Source organism: Oratosquilla oratoria, chromosome 33, assembly GCF_046742065.1.
Source record: "Oratosquilla oratoria isolate Oo_2021 chromosome 33, ASM4674206v1, whole genome shotgun sequence".
Classification (NCBI taxonomy): Eukaryota; Metazoa; Arthropoda; class Malacostraca; order Stomatopoda; family Squillidae; genus Oratosquilla; species Oratosquilla oratoria.
In genome coordinates this window covers 41,459,472-41,479,625 of record NC_134809.1, presented here as the reverse complement: position 1 = coordinate 41,479,625, position 20,154 = coordinate 41,459,472, and the positions used below count along the sequence as shown (strand labels likewise).

Below are 20,154 nucleotides of genomic sequence, written 5' to 3'. Positions count from 1 at the left end.
CCTATCGTCCCCCGCCTCCTACTGACGGGGCACCCCTAAGACAAACAAAAGCGCCTGGCGCCAACCAGAAGGAAATCTGCCAAGTGTGGCACCGAGCGGACCGGATGGGTGTTCAAGATGCGCTCAAACTAACCGAGGTTTTCCTTGGCTGAATAAAATCGCCTGGCGGCACACGATCAATGTATATATCAAGATGATTAGGGAAGGGATCTAAATGAGGCTCAACCACTTTCACTCCGCAAGGAAAGGGACAGTTTCCCTTGAATGAATGAATGGAATGACCCGGCGTGGGTCGGAACCAAATTACAGGCTATGAAGTATCAAAATGGAAATGCCAAAGAAACGACACCCGACACAAACGAGGATAGGGAGTCGCATATACGACACACAATGGGGGGGGGGTGACACACACACACACACACGGCTGGCCTTCAGAGATCTGACACTTTTTTTCTTGCCGTATTCACTCCAACACACACTGGGACGAACTTGTTCGCGTACTTTCTGGATGGCGCCGTGAGATTTGAATCAGCTGCGGGCAGGACTCCACGGTGAAGGAGTTGGGCCAATCTCGAATAATTCCTTCGCTGCGATGACGCAGACCTACAAAACCTTATTCTGGCTCGCGGTAGACGATCTACTTCTGCTATGGACTGGTAATGTCTGGGTCACTGACGCACACGGACGAAGACCTCCCATATATGGTCCTACGGGGCGCCGAAACACGGGTTCACTTTTCGGGACCGAGTGAGGAAGGAAGGAAGGAAGGAATGCTGTCATCGGCTGACACTGGCCGACGCCCCACCCCCAACCCCGCCTTAAAAATAGATAAATAAAAACAAATAAATAATTAGACCCGGGCACGCACCCAGCCCGAAAAGCCTATTTTTCCAGGAAGACCAAAGGGCGTGGCTAGGGAAGGGAGGGAAGGAGGGGGAAGGGGTGCAGACATCACTGAGTTTTTTCCGATAGTGTCATATGACACCAAATCGCCACAGAATATCTGAAGTCACATGACACCAACACTGTGCCACGCTCCCCTTCCACCACCTTGCCCCGCCCGCCGACGGGAGGGGGAGGGGGAGGGGGAGAGGGGCGGGGCGGGGGAGTGTCCCACTTGACTCACCTGTGCGGCTCGGTGACGGCGACGAGAGGTGCGAGGCTGGCGGGCCCCTGGGCGCGACTGAGGCTGAAACTGAAGGACGGGGAGCGGGGCGGGCCGACCAACCCGCACTCGACCGCGGCGGCGGCGGCGTCGGCGGCGACGACTGGCAGTGGCACCCCTCAGGCCCTCTGCGGCTGGCGGGAGGGGGGGGGGTACCACCTCCAGATAATCCGGGAGGACGAGGAAAGGGGATAGGGGGAAGGGATGAGGAGGAAGGGGATAGGAGGAAGAGGAAAGGGGGAGAAGGGAAAACGGGGAGGAAGGGGAAAGGGGGAGGAAGGGGAAAGGGGGAGGAAGAGGGGAAAGGGGGAGGAAGAGAGAAGGGGGAAGAGAGAAGGGGAGGAAGAGGTGAAAGGGAGGAAGAAAGAAAGGGGAGGAAGAGAGAAAGGGGAGGAAGAGAGAAAGGGGAGGAAGAGGGGAAGGGGGAGGAAGAGGGAAGGGAGAGGAAGAGGGATGGGGAGAGGAAGAGAGAAGGAGGGAGCAAGAGAGGAGGAGAAAAGGGGAATGGTGAAAGGGGGACGATGGGGAAAGGGGTGAGGAACGAGAAAGGGGAGGACGGGGAAAGTGGGAAGGAAGAGGGAAGGGAGGAGGAAGAGGAAAGGGAGGAGGAAGAGGGAAGGGAGAAGGAAGGGGAAAGGGGGAGGAAGGGGAAAGGGGAAGGAAGGGGGAAGAGGGAAAAAAGAGAGACGGGGAGGAAGAGGGAAAGGGAGAGAAAGAGAGAAGGGGAGAGGAATAGGGAAGGAAGGAGGAAAAGGGGAGGGGGGAAGAGAGGAGGAGAAAGAAGAAAGGTGAAAGGAGGAGGATGGGGAAAGAGGAGGTGAAAAAGAGAGGGGACGGGGAGGGGGAAATGGGAGGGGGAGGGGAAAGAGGAGAGGGAAAAGGAGAAAAGGAGGGGGAGGAGGAAAGTAAAAGAGAGGGAAGAAGAGAGAGGGGGAGAGAGGGATGGAGAGAGAGAGAAGCTAGACACGAGATTGGGGTATTGTCAACAGCAGGAAAAATCAAAGGATCAAAACCCAGAGAGAGAGAGAGAGAGAGAGAGAGAGAGACAGGGGGGGGGGAAGATATGCGGGGGCTAATGTGAAAAATGGACGCCCGACAACGCAGATAAACACGATATACTGACCCTAATTGCATGCATACTCGGTTTCAACAAATCCTGGGGGTTCACACTTTGTGTGTGTTTTATCTGTACAAGCTGCGGCTACGTCCCTTGCAGGCGTTCTGGGGCCATCTACCGAGGTATCGACTACAAATGCCATCGATGTAGACCACATGATGCCCCGTCTCCCGGGCGAGGGCGCAAGGTCAAGTCCGCAGCATACAACAGACTACAGTCAAGAAAACAAGGTCTCCTTAGTGTTATTTCCCAGTAATGCTATGTTAAAAAGAATAAATAAACAGATATTGGCCGATTTTTTTCTTACCCACGTGGTTGAGAAACTTAAGTTTCCCCGTGTCTTCTACCAAGGCCCCGATGAGGAAGAAGAAATACGCGTGCCAGAGGCCTCGTGGCACGCTCGGCTACGACGACGACGAAGTGAGCCACGTGTTTGGCACGCACGCTGCCCTATTAACCCCTTCAAGCACGAGGCCCCCGTGCCACGAAGAGCAGAACCGTTGCTCCTTCGAAACGACATCGTTAAATCTTCGAAATGAGTCTTTGGCCAAGAGGTGAGTAAAGCGGCACTCAAGCTAGCTAACAGCTACATGCCCGAAAGGCACTTAGAAAAAAAAAAGAAAAAATGTGCCAATACCTAACAGCCACTGAAGGGTACCTAGCGAGAACAACACGTAGCCACGAGCAATTTTTATGACCCACGCTACAGTTATCACAACGGCAATATTATTTTTTTTGTCGAGTATGTAATATATTTTCCTATGTAGTATCTAGCTTACAGTTAAGGAATTTTCTTTGATAAAGAAGCTGTTAGACAAAGAAATTGAATTTGTGTCATGAAAACCTGTGTGTAACTCCAAAGTTTTGTTTCTGAGTGTACCATACATGCGAACAACAATTGGCCCCTTACAACACAAGGTTTATATATATACTGAATAAAATCCTTTAGCTTGAAGTGGAACTGTTGGGAATGCTTCACTGCCTATCCATTACATTCATGGTGTTTTATGAATGCTATTCTGGCAAGGACAGGAGAACAAAGCCTTTATAAAATAGGCCACAACGATGAAGATGTCGAAGCTCAAGGATGACTTGTGAGTAGTACTTGACACTTTCGTCGATAACTCAGATTACGTCCCACCAAATTAAACTTTTTATTTGTACATTTGTCTTGGCTACCGGCAGTCAACTTCATTCATCTGATGGGGGGGGGGGAGACCGGCTAAGGCTCAACGATTGTGGCAAACAAGGCACAGTCTTCATTGTCGTCGTCGTCGCGCATTCAAAGTGTTGGGGAAGTTCAATCTCCATTTCGAGTAATCCCTTCTTGGGTCTTCCCTTCGACAATGTTATATCCCTTTAGTTGCCTTTTATTCCGGATTAATCAACACAGGTGATTTTGTTCAGCTGGAGTGGGAGGGTGGAAGTTTTGGTATTAAGGTGAATAGGAGTCTCAATCAAACGACAACCCTTTCAGCCAAGGGCCCGGCCCTCTATTCAGTAAAATAGTTTGGCATTCTGCCAGAACAAAGCTCAATCATGTATGTCACTGTGTTGAGAAATGTTAACACATTACGGTCAAAAACTTGATCAAAACCCTTTTTATTCCTAATCCACTTCTATCCAAAATAAATAGCATATCACATGGCTGAAGAAGAGGGCACTCAACTGTGGCTGAAACCTTCAATTCTTGTCCTGAGCAATCAGAGAAATGTATGTGGCAACCATAAGTAACAGTTGAAAACCAAACTTAAGTGCCCTCAGTTATGTGACCGTTGCAAAGCTCAATATGTCACGGCTGCTACTCAAGGGTGTTCCTTGTAATGATTAAAAATTTGCAGTATTCTAATTTGCCATTAACACCTAGTTATACACTCAATTGGTGTTCTGGCCAATGTTGAATTAAATCAGTTGAGGAGCAACTTCTGCAGTGAATGGGGTTATATTTGTTTTTTACAGCCATTACATAAGAACATAAGAATAAAGGAGACTGCAAGAGACCATAAGGCCTACACTAGGCAGCTCCATATCCATCACCACCTGTCATCCCCATCCATAAAGTTGTCTAATTGTTTTTTAAAACAACTGATAGTTTCAGCCCTTACTACATGGTTACTAAGTTTATTCCATTCACCGACCACCCTATTATTAAACCAATTCTTGGCTATTTCCTTCTTAAGTCTAAATTTGTCCAGTTTATACCCATTACTGTGAGTCCTGCCCTGTTGTTTTATTATGATGACCTTGTTATAACCTTTGATCCACTTGAACACTTTTATTAGATCACCCCACACTCTGCATCTTTCCAGAGAGTGTAAGTTAAGATGCCTAAGCCTCTCTTCGTAAGGCAAATTTCTGAGTCCATGTTTCATTTTGGTCATTCTTCTCTGTACTCTGTCAAAATAGGTCTCCCCTTCTGACCATAATGCCCCATCCAAAGCTAAATATAAACATGTTCAACTTATAGCAACAATTCAGGAAGTATATGATGATAACAAAATACATGATCAGCCATTTTAGTGTTCCAGGTCATAAAGGCAATGAATCACTCATGGAAATCTTTTGCCTACAGAGCTCACCACGACTAATCTTGTCTCCCAAGATGATTTGGGTTCTACCATGGAATTGGAACTACAATCAATCAATCAATCAATAAAGTGTTGCCTGAAGTTTCATTAAGTGGAAAAACTGCAGCCCCACAGTGGCTGGCAAGTCCTCAGAACCTCCCATAGATTTTTTTTCGGAAGAAACTTTGGACTCACGTCTGTGTTGCATCAGTTGGGGACTGTTTCTATGTCACTGGCCGAAAACTGAAGGGAGACTACCAATTGTTAACTCTTCATGCTTGTAAAAATGCAAGAAATATAGCTGAAGTTGATGGAGAGAAATCCTAGGCCCAGTTTAGATACCACATATCAGCCCTGAGCCTGAGGAAGGAGAAGGGGTTTGATGGGTCTTGAAAATGGTCAGCTTCCCTGTCCATCTTGTAGGACCACCACATAAAGGTACGTGTCATTAGTCCCTGGAGGTACAATCTGTTCCACAACTATGCTTGTGCACAAAAATGCCTAAAAGAAATAAAACTAGCTTACCAAGGGTCTTTTACTTTTTAAGACGTAATTACCTTTTATACTTTAGTAAACAGTAAATGAAGTCTTTAACCCAAAGTTTCTGTCAGAAAATACAGGATTTCAGGATTCCATGATAATAAAGTTATTTTCTATACCTTTTTCAAACCTGCTAAAATACAATAAGCCCTCTCATATCCAGGTTAATTGAGCCAAAGGGTCACTCAGATATGAAAAATCCAAGATATAGTGCAATGACACCTACAAATGAACTAGACAACTTAATCCTCTTCTTATTTTTCCTCAGATCATACAACATGTTAGGTGGCATATCATACTCTCTTCGGATAAGAGGGATCGACTACCCTGACACCATTACTGTAAAATATGATAACACAAAACAGATGCTGCCTAAAATTTCATGGACAGGAAATTCCACAGTACCACAGCACCCAGCAACGGTCCCCCATGCCTTTACACGAACCTCTGGAAAAAATATGGATGGTCATCCACTGTATTTTTATGGTCAATTTATGATTCAATGGCTTGTTGACAGAGAAGGGGAGAGGGTGCTTACAGTCAGCTCTCCTTGTGTAAATCTGGAGGAGAAATAGTTTAAGTTAACAGAGATTTTGGATCTAATCCAGAGACAGACTGCCACCTCCTAATGGTTATATCTCCAGTTGAAGGTGAGGATGTGGATAAGCTTTAAAGAGTGACATTAGGGAGCAAATTCTCTCCAAAATCCACCTCATACAACTAATACAGTACTAGTAAGAATCCTGCTAAAATAAAAATAAAAAATAAATCACTCCATTATACTAATAGTAATGTATTGTCATTATTTAAACAGCACAATCTTAAGGATGCAAAAAAAAAAAAAAAAAAAAAATCTTGTTTAGTGATTGGCTGCACATGTAGTATTACTACAAATGACAGTCTTCATCACATCACATCAAAACAAGGAGTCAATTTGCACGAACAAAGTCTGCTATTTCATGCACTATTATGTTGTCCAAATGAGTGGCGAATGGTTGTGAATGGATGATAAATTGGCATGGCTCAAAGGGATTTCTCCTTGTTTTAATTACTTTTGAATGAAAAAGGAGAGAAGATTGCCATGCAATAAAGCAGTGAGAGTAAACCAGCTTTGGCTGTTAGGTCCTGCTGTGAAGGCAGTGTCTTGATGCAGTGCTTCTAACCTAGGCAGTGGTCCGAGGGGATCATCCACAAAGAGCCAATATAAAATGTAATATAAATGGGTGTCAGATGGGTGAAGGGTGAGTGCATGCCTCAGCTGGTTACCTCCTTATGTGAGGGAAGATGCCGCTTTGTATACAGAAGGATAGATAGATGTTGACTAAGTGAATTATTTTCAATATTATTGAACATATCTTTGATTTACACAACTGCTGGTATTTATGTAATATTACAATTCTTCTTAATGTCCAGGTTACTTTTTGTCACACAATGTAAGTCAATGGGTTTTGGGGTAATGGGTGGGACCCTGGAACAAATGAGGTCCTTTATAACTAATGCCTGCAATAAGGCAAGGAACACAGACCAGAAGGTACATAATTCTGGCTGAAGTCTTCACCTTTGACCTATCTGCACCTTTGCCCTATCTGCTTACTGCTCAGAAATGGAGAAAAGTAACTTGAATCAAAACACTGGAAATGGATGCAGAAATAGGAAATCACTGCTCTGAATGGGTAATGATTTAATTGCAAAAGCAAAGGACGAGAGACTTGGAAGTGATGGTTACGGAAAAATTGTCACCAGAAACATCAAGACTCACTGAAGAAACAATCTATTGAAGAACACAAGAGAAGCATTCCTCTACATGACAAAGATGTGATGATTATCAAAAACCTGATATGCTCTAGACTTGAATATCCTGCAGTGGTATGATCACCACACTCAAACCTACGAGACAGAAATTTCAGACAACAGTGACTAAAATTATTCTGGATCTTGCTAATAAATCATACAAAAAGCGGCTGAATAGTCTAGAGCTGCCAACGTTAGAAGGGAGAAGAAAGCAAGGTAAACAACACTGTTTGGAGTTATGAAGGGTGTGGACATACTTGATAAAGATCTCTTAGTGTATAAACAAAGGAAAAACAGAGGCCACGAGATGAAATCAATTAAATACGATGTTTGAAGAACATTAAAAAATAAAGTTTTCTACATAGAGACAGGATTCCATGAGCACAGCTCTTATCTTGTGAGTACAACTATGTAAACACACATGCCCACACACCAGTGAGACCAAAAAGTATCTGTAAGTGGTGGTACTGCATTACAGTTGTCAGATAATCTTCTGTTAACCATCTTCAACACTTGCCTCCTGATGGTACACCCCTGAGGGGCTAACACTCAGTCACAAGATCTCTCTGTCAACTATATTTCCTCCATCTTCTCACAATAGGAGAGTTGACTACTGCCAACTGCTCCCCTCCTATCCATGTACCACTCTTTACTCTAGACCAGTGGTTCTTAACCTGTGGGGAATTCCCCACTGGTGGAGAATGGCAGAGTTGCCAAGTGGGGAAAACAAAAATTAAGGGCCGTAAAATGGCACAAAAAAGCAAAGCGTATATTTACGTACTAAACACTGCATGGGTTAAAATCGAATTTGTCAAAGACCAATGCTGTGGTGGGAAATGGAGAGTTGGCTCACTAAAAAGTGGGGAATTGGAGAAAAAAGGTTAAGAACCCCTGCTCTAGACAATCTACTGTTAGCATTCTGGAAGACTGTTAATCAAGTTTTGTTGCTGTGATTCATCAAAATCAGTCATAATCTTCTGAATGCAGGCTTCGTGCTTTGGGAAGAAGTGTTTGAATTTGAAATCCCTTTTCACGAGAGCCCAAAAGTTTTCTGTGGAGTTAATGTCAGGCAAGTTACCAGGCCAGTGTCCAATGAAGTCCACACAATAATCTTTTATCCACTACTTAGTACTTTTGGCAGAGACACAGAGCTCTACCCTGCATGAAAATTGGAGCACTGAACTTCTTAAAACTGTCAGGTAAACAATCAAAACAGCTCGAAGTCATACATTTGGCACATTATTTAATTTTTGGGTACTACTACAAAGTCACCATCACCATGATATGAGAAACAACCACAGGTTATAAATGAGTCTAGGTATTTCACCATGCTCTCAATGAATGAACTTGGTCAAACTGGTCACACCCAAGGCATCAATCTTCCCATCAACCAATTGCCAGTAACCATTAACACTGCCTGATCAATCCAAATCACCTACGAATCCTAGACACTGCTTTTCTTAATGAAATCAACTCCCAACTTCCTGGTCATGGCTTTCTCAACAGCTTACAACTTACAGTGTGTCTCTTCATAATTTTCAAAGTCCTGGATAGAGTATTATGTGGCCTGACGAGTTAAACACCATATGAGGACGGAGCCTTTATTTGTACGACGTTTTGCTTATTACAGCTTTTTCAAGTACCTTATTAAAGTACAAGTTGAGATACATATGCTTGAGATTAAATAAGGGGAAAGGAGGGAACGGGGAGAGAAAAGGAGGGAACGGGGAGAGAAAAGAAGTAGGGGAGAAGGAAGAGGAGGAGGAGGAGGGTGATTGAATACTGGGAAAGGTTGAGAATACTGGCCCAAACGTCTGCAGGCAAAATGTTCACAAAGGGTGGTTTAAATTTAAATTTTTGCTGGCCATGGGTATTAGGGGAATTATGTGGGGTGAGATGTTGAACATGCCCCTATTTTGTTCAATAGTGTTCGTTCCTTGAATGATCGCTGCTTCTAAACATTTCCTGTGGATCTTGTCTGGTTCTCGTATCAGCAACTCTGCATTCTTCCAGTCCATAAGATGGTTTTCCCTGTTTCTATGTGTCACACATGCATTGGTGGTGACATCATGCCTGATGTTGAAAAAGCTATAATAAGCGAAACATCGTACAAATAAAGGCTCTGTCCTCATATGATGTTTAACTCGTCAGTCTTGTCGGTAACTGCTACTTTCATGAAAATTATGTGGCCTACCATAGCAAAGTTTGGAAATGTGTATGCAAGTCTCCCCACTGTCACAAAAATGCTTCACCCACTTTTGCACTAATCAAATCTATAAGCCCACAACTTTACAAATTGCTTCCAGTGTCTCACCTGCCTTGTACAGGGACAATTCTCATATCACCATGAGTTAACAGGTTTCTTTCCCCCATTTTATACCACAAAAGCACAAAAAAAAAAAGCCAACTGCAAAGCAAAACTGCACTAAAACTAAAAATACATTTTAAACAGAGCCATTGCTAGCTGAGCAGCATGTGTTGCAGGCATTGACAATTATATTAATAACATTCACAACAGGAATATGGTGTGACTTATGTTGCAAACATGAACTTTTTAAATCAGCTCTTGTTTTTACAATGAAAATTTAGATGCAGGATTATATTTGCAATGATGTGTTGGCACAAACAAAAGGAAATCAATGATTACCACAGGACCCCCCCCCAAAAAAAAAAATAAATAAATAAATAAATAAATAAAATTCTAGCACTGTGATGATTAACTCAGCCTGAACAATAAAAAAGGATTCATCACTGAACCAACATTTCACAACACTATCAGGTTGATCCATCACACACTACTGCTACAATCGTTGCAAAAAATTAAATTGAACTTGTTCAGCTTCCTATATCAAGGAATCACAAATGAAGCATCATAGGTCAAATGCAAACCACAGAAATACTCAGACAAAAGATTGGAAAATCAAATGGAGGAAAAAAACAAACAAAAAATGCCAATATGCAGTGCAAAACAGGATGCCTGAAACATTACCTTAACATCACAAATCAACTGCTCAGTATCATTATGATACCCCTTTTGAGGCTGTCAATGATATCACATGGGAAATGAGGAAAGAAGAAAAATGCTAATAATAACATTGGGATTGGAGTATAAAGAATAGTGTCTCAATCTGAGGAAGGGGATGAGAAACCTCCTTGGGCTAAGCTCAACTAAGGGTAGGATATGGCAACGGAAGGAGAAAATGGGGGTGGGGGTCCTTTGCCTTCAGACCGCTATAACGATATTACTATCTAAAGCAGTGGTTCCCAAACTAGGGGGCACGCCCCCCTAGGGAGGCATGAGGAGGATAGAAGGGGTGTGTGAAGTCATCTGCTAAAAAATATTTGTTTAATTAGAATAATAAAATCACTCAAAGAACAAATATCTGCCATTACATACATGCAAAGTATAATTATAGCAGTCGCTCCAACCCATTTTCTATTAAGCTAGTTATCCTTACACGTTTTGGACACATCACCAATACCAACCACAATTTGCTAATGTTCAAACTTTTTTTTGCTCTCTTTGAACCAAATGTTTCGTTTTCAGTTACTTAGAAAAATGTCTCTGGAATGTACTATTATCTGTTTGAGTGGCTTTCATTATTAAAATTTAATACAAACAGAAATCTGTTTTCCTGAACAATGCTGAGAAATAAACGCAAGAATCATTTCACATGAACAAAAGAGGGAGTGGGGGCATGCAGGTCTATTGGAAGCAAAAAGGGGGCATCACGTAAGATAGTTTGGGAACCACTGATCTAAAGCCACACAATTCCTGGAAGTACAATTGAATAGCTTGAATCAAATCATACTGTTATGAATTATAAGTGCATTCCTTTTCTTTCTCTTCTTCCTCCTTAGATGCATTTTGGGAACTAACATGCCCATCCTCAGTTAACTCAAATCTAAAAGCATCTATGAGCTCCTCCACCTCCTTCAAAATGTCCTCAATTCCTCACTACTACCATTCTTTGCCAACTTCACAATATCCTTGACAATGAACAGTGGGCAAGCCTTTCAAATAACTAACACTGATGACTTCAGAGTTAAACTCCAGAAGGCATTTTCTTGAAATGGCGAGATAGCCTGAAATCATATACTATTTCTATATTTGCACAACATGAGCACCAGTATAATTCTCAATCATATGGATAAACCTCATTGTGGCTCAGTCCCAGTAAGACTTAAATGTACAAATTTCCTATGCCATTGGCCACAATAAGATAAAAGCAATATGAGGAGGAATATCACTTCCTCTCCCTTATGGGCTGATTCAGCAACTAAATGATGAAATGGAGCATTGTCCAAAATTAGAAGGGACTTAAGGCTGGGAGCAGACGAGCAACTTCGTGGCCACACACCGGTGTGTGATGGGGATATGGCTTCCTAAAGGTTTCCATTATTTAAAAGTAAAGCTGCACACATGCTCAACATAGATGCTCATGAGCACAGTTTTACTTCTAAACAATGGAAACTCAAGGGAAGTCATCCACCCACCCACCCACACACACGGCAATGTGATGCCACAGTCACTTCTCTGCTCCTGGCCTAAAAGGCAAGCCTCTGTCACGCAAGTACCTTGTAACCTATGGAAGAACAGCTCTCCAGTGGTCCATGTCATGAGGTTGGACATCTGAATAACAGGAAATGTATGCTTGTATTTGCCCTTTAATGCTTTTGAGTTGTTGGACCTATGAATGGAGCCTTTCTATCATATGCCCAGCTGCACTTCCACCAAACAATAAGGTGATGTGCTTCTTTCTTGGCTTGCACCTTAGAACAGTCATCAAACTTGGTCATCAAAGTCCTTGTCAGCATCTTTTCCTGAAACAGGTCTAATCTATTCATGCTGAAGGCCTGCTTAATCAGATATCCCTTCCCATTTGTCAATTCCATAAACATACCAAGGTATATAGCAGCAGCCTCATGATCAGAGCACATTGATTTTCCAGTTGTCCTAACAGCATGATGTCAAAACACTTCTTGAATGTGTCAAACAAACATTCACTAGAAGTGAAAGGTAGTTCATGACTGATGGAAGGGTACCTCAAAAATCTCTCAAACAACTTCAGTGCCTTCATAATAATGCCAGACCATAGATGTTCCTTCTTCCCATTTTCAATTACTATGTGCAGTACATTCTCATCATTGTTTTTCTATGCACATAATATGACACTAATACCAAAAGAAGAAGTGGAGGCCAAAGCTTCTGTATATTTTTCTCACTCTTATGTCCCACACATCACCAACCATAAAGAATGGAATGCAAAATAAGGAACCATAAAGTTGGAGGGGCTACATCATATAATCCAATGTTTATTTTCAACATGAGGGCCACTGCTAGTTACCCGAAAGCTGCAAGTCTTCTGTAAGAGAGACCAGGGGCAACGGATTGATTAATTGGTTTACAGTATGAACACATCTATATTTTGAGTCATAAAAAACATTCTGGGACCAATGATGGGTTCTTCCTGCAAGTGGAGGTCCTTTGAGATGGATGTCAAAGACTCATCTTACTGCTGCCCATCTTCAGAACCTATCAATACCCTAACCTTTATTTGAAGGTGCAGCCCACAGGGGTTGACACTCTCCCTCAGATCAGGACCAAGATCTAGATAAACTTTAGACAGTATATTCTTCACCTTCTTTTACATAAAGACAACTGACAGCTGACATGTACTCCCCACTTCATTCTACCATTAGCCAGTGACACAAAGTATAAAATTTATTCCCTTATATTGATGAGAGGACCTGAGTATTGTTACAATAGATGTGGTACTACAGGTTTCCAGTCAGTGAAACACGAGGCAAAAATTATTACTAAAAGATTTGCTCATACATTTATAACCTCACAATGTAAACAGCTCACAATTCCATGACAGACATCAGTCTCTTGTGCTTGATGAGGAAGCAACAGCACAACCATGAAAGAATGGGTGGTGACACTGTTAGGATATTATATTGCACCCAAATCTACATACACAAAATCATATTCAAGCATTCAGACTAGTTATATGAAGACCTTCTTCCAAAGAGAACATTTGCATTTTTGGGGACATTTTGAATGGCAAATATTTTACCCAAGGGCACTACAACCAGGGAGAGACCAATGACAGGTACTTGCATGTGGTAGTCTTACAAAATAGACAGTAAAGCTGTCGATTATTAAAATCCCTCAACCCCTTCACCTCCATAAGGAGGGCCCAAAATATCTCATCAGTTTCAACCACATTTCTTACACTTTTTCAGTTTCAACTGCATTTCTTACAATTTTTCAAATGTGGAGAGCTGAAAACTGTCAACTACTCCCCTCTCAGCCAGTGACATAAAAACAGTCCCACACTAATACAACATAGACAACTGCTCAAAATTTATTCCTTGATAGATATATGTGAGGTTCCACAGACTGCAGCCACCCACTGTGAGGCAGCATGCTTTTAATTTACTGAAACTCAAGGCAACAACTAATTAAAGGCACTTTTTTTTCTATTCATTGGGTTATGGATACCATGGATTCTTCCCCTCGGGTCAGAGGGTGTAAAAAAAAGACCCCAATTATGTATATAAATCTTTTAGAAGGCCATGTTGTCAGGAGGATTTTTCTTTTCCTTCATTTATTTATTTATTTATTTTTTACTTTTCCCCATCTGGGGTATTGGCTGCATGTTATTGTGGCTAAGTAGCATGCAGCTGATACTTTAGGGTCTATATGGGGCACCCCTACAGACCAGAGCCACACATCATTTTGTCTGTGATAGAGGAAATCTCTGTTCATAAAGAAATGATGATACTTTATTATACTGCAACTGTCCCTCTGTTATGCTGTCCCCCCACCCCTTGTTACTGTCTTGTACCATTTCTCTGAATATTCATTTCCTTTTTTTGCCGTATTCCCACTTGAGTTGTACAAGGCAACAAAAAACAGGACAGGGATAGGACTAGGAATCCTGCTACCTGTAGCCCCAAAGGGGACATTCCTAAAAAGAGGATAAGCATAAGAGGGTCTAGGTGTTTTCCAACCAGTACCCTAAGGTTTGGGTCTTTTAATGTGTGTGGATGTGGTACAGAGGAAAGGAAAAGGGAAGAGATAGGCAGTATGTTTGTGAGAAGAAAGATGGATGTGTTGGCACTGAGTGAAACCAAGTTGAGAGGGAGGGGCATGTGTGAGTTTGGGAGTGTAGTTGGGAGGTTCTCAGAAGTGAAGAGGTGGCTATATTAGCAAGTGAAGAGATAGGTAAGCATGTAGTGGAGTGGAAGGAGGTTTCTTCAAGGTTAAAGTGGATGAAGGTGAAGCTGGGAAGGGAGATCTGGGTTTTTGTAAGTGCATGTAGGCCTAATAGTGAGAAGAGTGTAGAGGAAAGAGAGGCTTTTTGGATGGATTTAAATGAGTGCATAGAGGGATTAAGGAGAAATGTCAATGTAGTTGTATTGGGAGACCTTAATGCTAGGGTAGTAAATGAATCAATAGATGGAGTGATTGGGAAGTGTGGAGTTCCATGCAAAAATCATAGTGGAGATGTCTCAAAACAGAATTGATGATAGTAAATACAGTGTTTAGGAAGAAAGTCAAGAATAAGTACAAATGGGAAAGGGTGCTGGATGGAAGGCTGGTAGATAGAGCATTAATGGACAATATAGTGGTAACCAGGAGTATAGTAGGAAGAGTTAAGGATGTACATATTCTATGGGGAGAGAGTGGGGGGAATATCAGATAATTTTTTGGTAGATGGTAAGTTGAGAGTGAAGGATAGGTGGAGAAAGGAAAGGGCAGAAGGTAGGGAGGTACTTAGAATGAACTGCTTAAATGAGAAAGAAAAGGAGAAGGAGTATAAGAAGAAGCTGAGAGAGGAGTGGGAGGGAGTGAATGATAGAGTAGAACTAGGAGTGGAGGAAGAATGGGGACAGTTCAAAGAGGGAGTCATAAGGTGTGCAAAGATGGTGTGGGGAACAAGGAGGTTGGGAGGAAATAGAAAGAAGGGTAGTGAGTGGTGGGATGAGGAAGCAAAGAAGGGTGTAGAAGAGAAGAAGCAGGCTTTCATAGATTGGTTACAAATTAGGAAGAGGGAATCGTATGAGAGGTACAGAGTAAAGAGAAGTAAAGCATAAAATAAAGGAGGCAAAGAGGAGAGCAGATGTGAAATAGTATAACAGAATGACAGAAATTTTTGAAAGCAATAAAAAAATGTTTTGGAAAGAAATTACAAGAGGAAGAGGAGGCGAATCAAGTAGAGAAGAAAAGGTAAAAGGTGCAGATGGAGAGATGATAATGGAATAGAAGGCAGTAAGAGGAAGGTGGACAGAGTATTTTAGAAAGTTGCTAAATGTGAAGGAGGATAGGGAGGGAAAGGTAGTTGCAGTGGGAAATGCTAAGAAAATGACGGTGATGAGTACGGAAAATGGAAAAGAAATTAAGAAAGATGAAATGAAGTCAGCTGTTAAGATGATGAGAGCAAGTAAGGCACCCGGGTTGGATGGATGCCATGCAGAATGTCTGAAAAAAGGAGGTACAGTGATGGTGGACTGGCTGGTGAGGTTATTTAATGTTTGTTTAAGAGAGGGTCGAGTGCTGAAGGACTGGAGTGGCTGTATAGTTCCACTTTACAAGGGAAAAGGGCACAAGTGTGAGTATAGTAGTTTCAGAGGGATCAGGTTTTTACGTGTAGTTGGGAAGGTTTATGGGAGGATCTTGATTGAGAGGATTAGGAGAGGAACAGAGGGAGTAACTGGTGAGGAACAGTGTGGGATTAGGACAGGTAGGGGTTGCATAGATCTGATTTTTGTGGTAAGACAGATATGTGAGAAAGCTATAGGAAAAAGGTAAGGATGTATTTTGGGCTTTTATGGATCTGGAAAAGGCTTATGACAGGGTAGACAGGAAGGCACTGTGGGAGGTATTGCAGATATATGGGATAGGAGGAAAGCTGTTAAGAGCAGTCAAGTGTTTTTACAAGAGTAGTAGAGCTTGTGTTAGGATTAGAAATGGAGAGAGCAAGTGGTTTGAGGTAAAGGTGGGACTTCATCAGGGATGTGTTATGTTACCCTGGCTGTTCAATTTATATGTGGATGGGGTGGTGTGAGAGGTAAATGCAAGGGTAGTGGGTAAGGGATTGGAGATGGTTAAAGAAAATGGAGAAAAGAGGGAGAAGTTGTTTTTTGCTGATGACACTGCACTTGTGGCAGGATCTGAGGAGGGATTGAGGAAGTTAGTGACAGGGTTTGAGAAGGTGTGTGAAAGAAGATAAATGTGGGTAAAAGTAAGGTGATGAGATGTACATGCGAAGAGTGGCAGCAGACTGGAAGGATTAAGGGAGAAAGACAGGAGGAAGTGGATAGTTTTAGATAATTGGGTGCAAATGTGGCAGGAATGGGAGGAGTGGTGGTGGAGATAGAATGTAGACTGAGATAAGCGAGTAAATGTCTTGGGGGATTAAAAAGTGTAATGAGAAATAGACACTTGGGAATGGATGCAACAAGGAGATTGTATGAAGGAGTGATTGTGCCGACAGCACTGTATGGGGCAGAAAAATGGAACATAAGGGAGGAAGAGGGGAGGAGTTTGAATGTGTTTGAGATGAGATGCCTGAGAAGTATGATAGGAGTTACTAGGCTGGATAAAGTGAGAAATGAGGTGAGGAGAACAGGGGTGGAAAGGGAGTTGGGAGACAGTGTTGATGAAAGAGTATTGGGATGGTTTGGACACATGGAAAGAACGAGTGAAGAAAGATTAGTAAAAGACGTGTGGAAGGCAGAGGTGGAAGGAGTGAACATGAAGGGTCGACCCAGGATGAGATGGATGGATGGGGTAAAAGGGGCATTGAGAAAGAGGGGAATGTCTGTTGAGGAAGGACGGGAGAGGACAGAAGATAGGGGTGAGTGGAGAATGGTTTGTATGGATGATGCTGTGATGCATGAGGGGGAGTGGGTGAGGGAGTATGTACGAGAAATTAATTGACGCAGCCCGAAGGGTATTCACCAATTTAATGAAGCGACCTTGCTGTGGATGTGCTGTGTCTTGCGACACTGCTTCTGACCCAAGGCAGTGGACAAAATGCAGGGATGACCCATCATCCAGGAGGTGCCACAAGTTTCACTAAGTGGAAAACCCACATCCCCACAGTGGCTGACAACAGTCCTCAGAACCTCCCTTAGATCTCTTTGAGAAAAAATGACTGTTGTCTGTGTGATATCAGAGTGGGATGATTTCTATGCCCACCCATCCCTGAAAATTGTAGGAAAAGGAGAGCAGTTGTCAGCTATCAGTTCTCCATGTGTGAAAAAGAGTATGAAATAGAGCTGAAGTTAAATCTTGGACCCAGTTCAGAGATGAAGTGTCAGCCCCTCAGGGCTGCACCTCCTGATGTAGATGAGGATGCTGACAGGTCATGAAAATAAGTAGATTTTATGTCCAGCTTGCAGGATCATCTCTTGCAGGTGATGTCATTGTTCCCTCTGGCAAGATGGACTGAAAATCTACCTATTTTCAAAGCTATTCAACCTGCAGCCCAGAAGGGAGGATGCTCAGTCTTCTGACTAGGCCCAAGATTTCTCCTTATCAACTTCAGCTATATTTCTTACACATTTTCATACATGAAGCTAACAACTGGCGACTGCTCCCCTTCCCCAACCACTTTCAAACAGTGACACAGAAACTGCCCACTGTTTCTTCACAAAGAGATCTGTGGATGATCCAAGCCTGTGGGATGCAGGTTTTCCAATTTGTGAAACTTAATGCAACCATTAATTAATGTACTGGTTAGAGTAAGTGTTCATACAAACTACTTTGCCAAAAATCTGCCAAAGATTTGGCACTACTACAGAAAACAGTGCTATTCTAGTGCAATTTTTTATGCAGGTTAATCATATGGACAATGCTATTTACATTGTACAGTGATTTTGGACCTGTCTATTATTTTCATCATTGTGAATGTAGATCTTTATGGGTATAACCTTTCATCTATAAAGTGAATAATAGCTTTCATCCTATCCTGAATTGTCCAGGTAGGTCATGTCAAGACTTGACTGGTTAATTTCAGACAAAACTTTTGACGTCAATATTACTATCACATGATACACAACGTTTTCTATGAACAACATAACCCTGCAGCCATGTTGGATCGGTGCCGATGTCAATAAAAATACGCAAAGTTATAGAAAATCTTACTACAAGTAGAAAAACCTTTATCATCCTACCACAATCAATGGAATACTGCCTATCTTTTTCTATCAAAATATAGCCATACATTATGAATGGTACTAGTATGTTTTGCTTTACTGTTTAAAGTTGGTTCATATATTCAATACCTTATTTGAGTACCACTTAACCACTTCAGTATGACTCAAATTCTCGTCTGCAGCATCAGCTACCATATGTAATTTGCATCAACTTACTCGTATTATAAAATATAAAGTCACTGCTGTATTACCCATTCTCTTTTACTCTAAGTAATAATAAACACAGAAAATGTGATCAAACTAGTTCACAGAATCCAGGGGGGTAACTCATGTACAACTACAATAAAGATTTATAATCAAGATGCCTATGCCGGCATCCTCGCATACCCACTCATGCCTCATGATGCCTACATAGGCGTCATTGTACCAATGTGTTTAAAGAGTTTCTCTACCTATAAGACCTATTTATATTTCCTAAATATCGTAAGGTAGGTAGGTGAGAAGGGGGAAAGGATTATGGTTTGCAAAAAACTGTTACAAATAATGTAAATTGGATACTTTAATTATAGTTATACTTTACTATAAACAAATAATTCAGATTTCTGACAACTATAAAAATACAAAATTATTGCAAAACTGTATCAACATGAAAACAAAATAAAATTCCATCTTTCCAAATAAAAGAATTCCATTCCACACCCAAAAGTCCAACCTTCTTCTATTCATTTTATGTCAGAAATACCACTTTCAATGGGAATATCAATATACATTCTTGTAAGGTGGCACCAATTTATGTTTTCTCTTCACTTTTCAAGAATATTTGTCTTGAAGAAACGAAGCAATAAATTATAAAATATCAAAATACTATGGGGATATCACCAAACCAAATTCCATTTATTTCTTACACTTGTAACTTTGTCTATTTAAAAATGGAAATGCTCACAAATTAAAATACATTTCATACTACCAACCACCCATTTCAACATAACATCCCACCTACTTCAAACATTGCAACATGCATACACGAAAGACAACAGGGAAAACTGGATTTTTAAAAGTCGATTGTTTGTCTTTCCATGGTTAGGGCTTAGGCCTCGGCTTAGCCTCCGATGCCCTGTCGAATTCCTCATACCCTGACAGCCAAAATAATAACAGCCCACTTACATACAATAAATATACCACACGATAAAATAAATTTCAATACACGTGTTTATTACCGATACTTCATTGTAAATACATGCCAAAGAAATAAGCAATAAAATGTTGTAACCAATAGTTATCAACACTAACAATTGTGTAAACAAACTTGTGGTCTCTATAATTGCATGCAAACTCAATCAACTCCTACTAATTCTTGCAGTTTTCCTTCTCACAGCATTTATACTTTATGATGTACTCACCAGTGATAGTAGTTATTCAACATTCGTCCAGTAAATAACGAGATAATACACTTTATCTCATTCGTACAACTTCAGACAGCAGCCATGTTTGTTGACTACTTTGACCAGTAAATGAAAAGTGAAGTACAGCGTGCGCATCAATAAACGCTTTACTTTTCCGTACTTCTATATATTCATTCATTTATTTTGCGGAGGAAAGAAGATCAGTTTCTAAGAAGCAGACAATTTTACTCTCTTGAATATACATGTTTGTAGCTTGTATGATAGTGGATACAGTTCAGAAATCAATTAAACTACAACTATGAATCTATCATAAAACACCGAAAAATGTTAGCTTAATATTACAGTGAAAAATGTACTTACTAATTTCAAATAAATGAAAATGGAATTTTTACTCTATGA

The 20,154-nt window shown here is 41.5% G+C and overlaps 1 protein-coding gene across 7 annotated transcripts in view; it reads right to left on the bottom strand.

Moving 5' to 3' along the window:
- The window catches only part of RASSF8 (ras association domain-containing protein 8), an 89,014-nt gene extending 69,144 nt beyond the window's left edge, over positions 1-19,870 (bottom strand). For 6 of the 7 annotated variants that reach the window (XM_076172827.1, XM_076172832.1, XM_076172831.1 and 3 more), the window contains exon 1: positions 19,753-19,870. The gene's annotated coding sequence lies outside the window, so the exon portion shown is untranslated. Of the gene's footprint in view, positions 1-1,126; positions 1,268-19,752 lie in introns of those variants that run through there. The other variant, XM_076172828.1, reaches the window with a different exon arrangement.
- Positions 19,871-20,154: the final 284 nt, after the last annotated feature.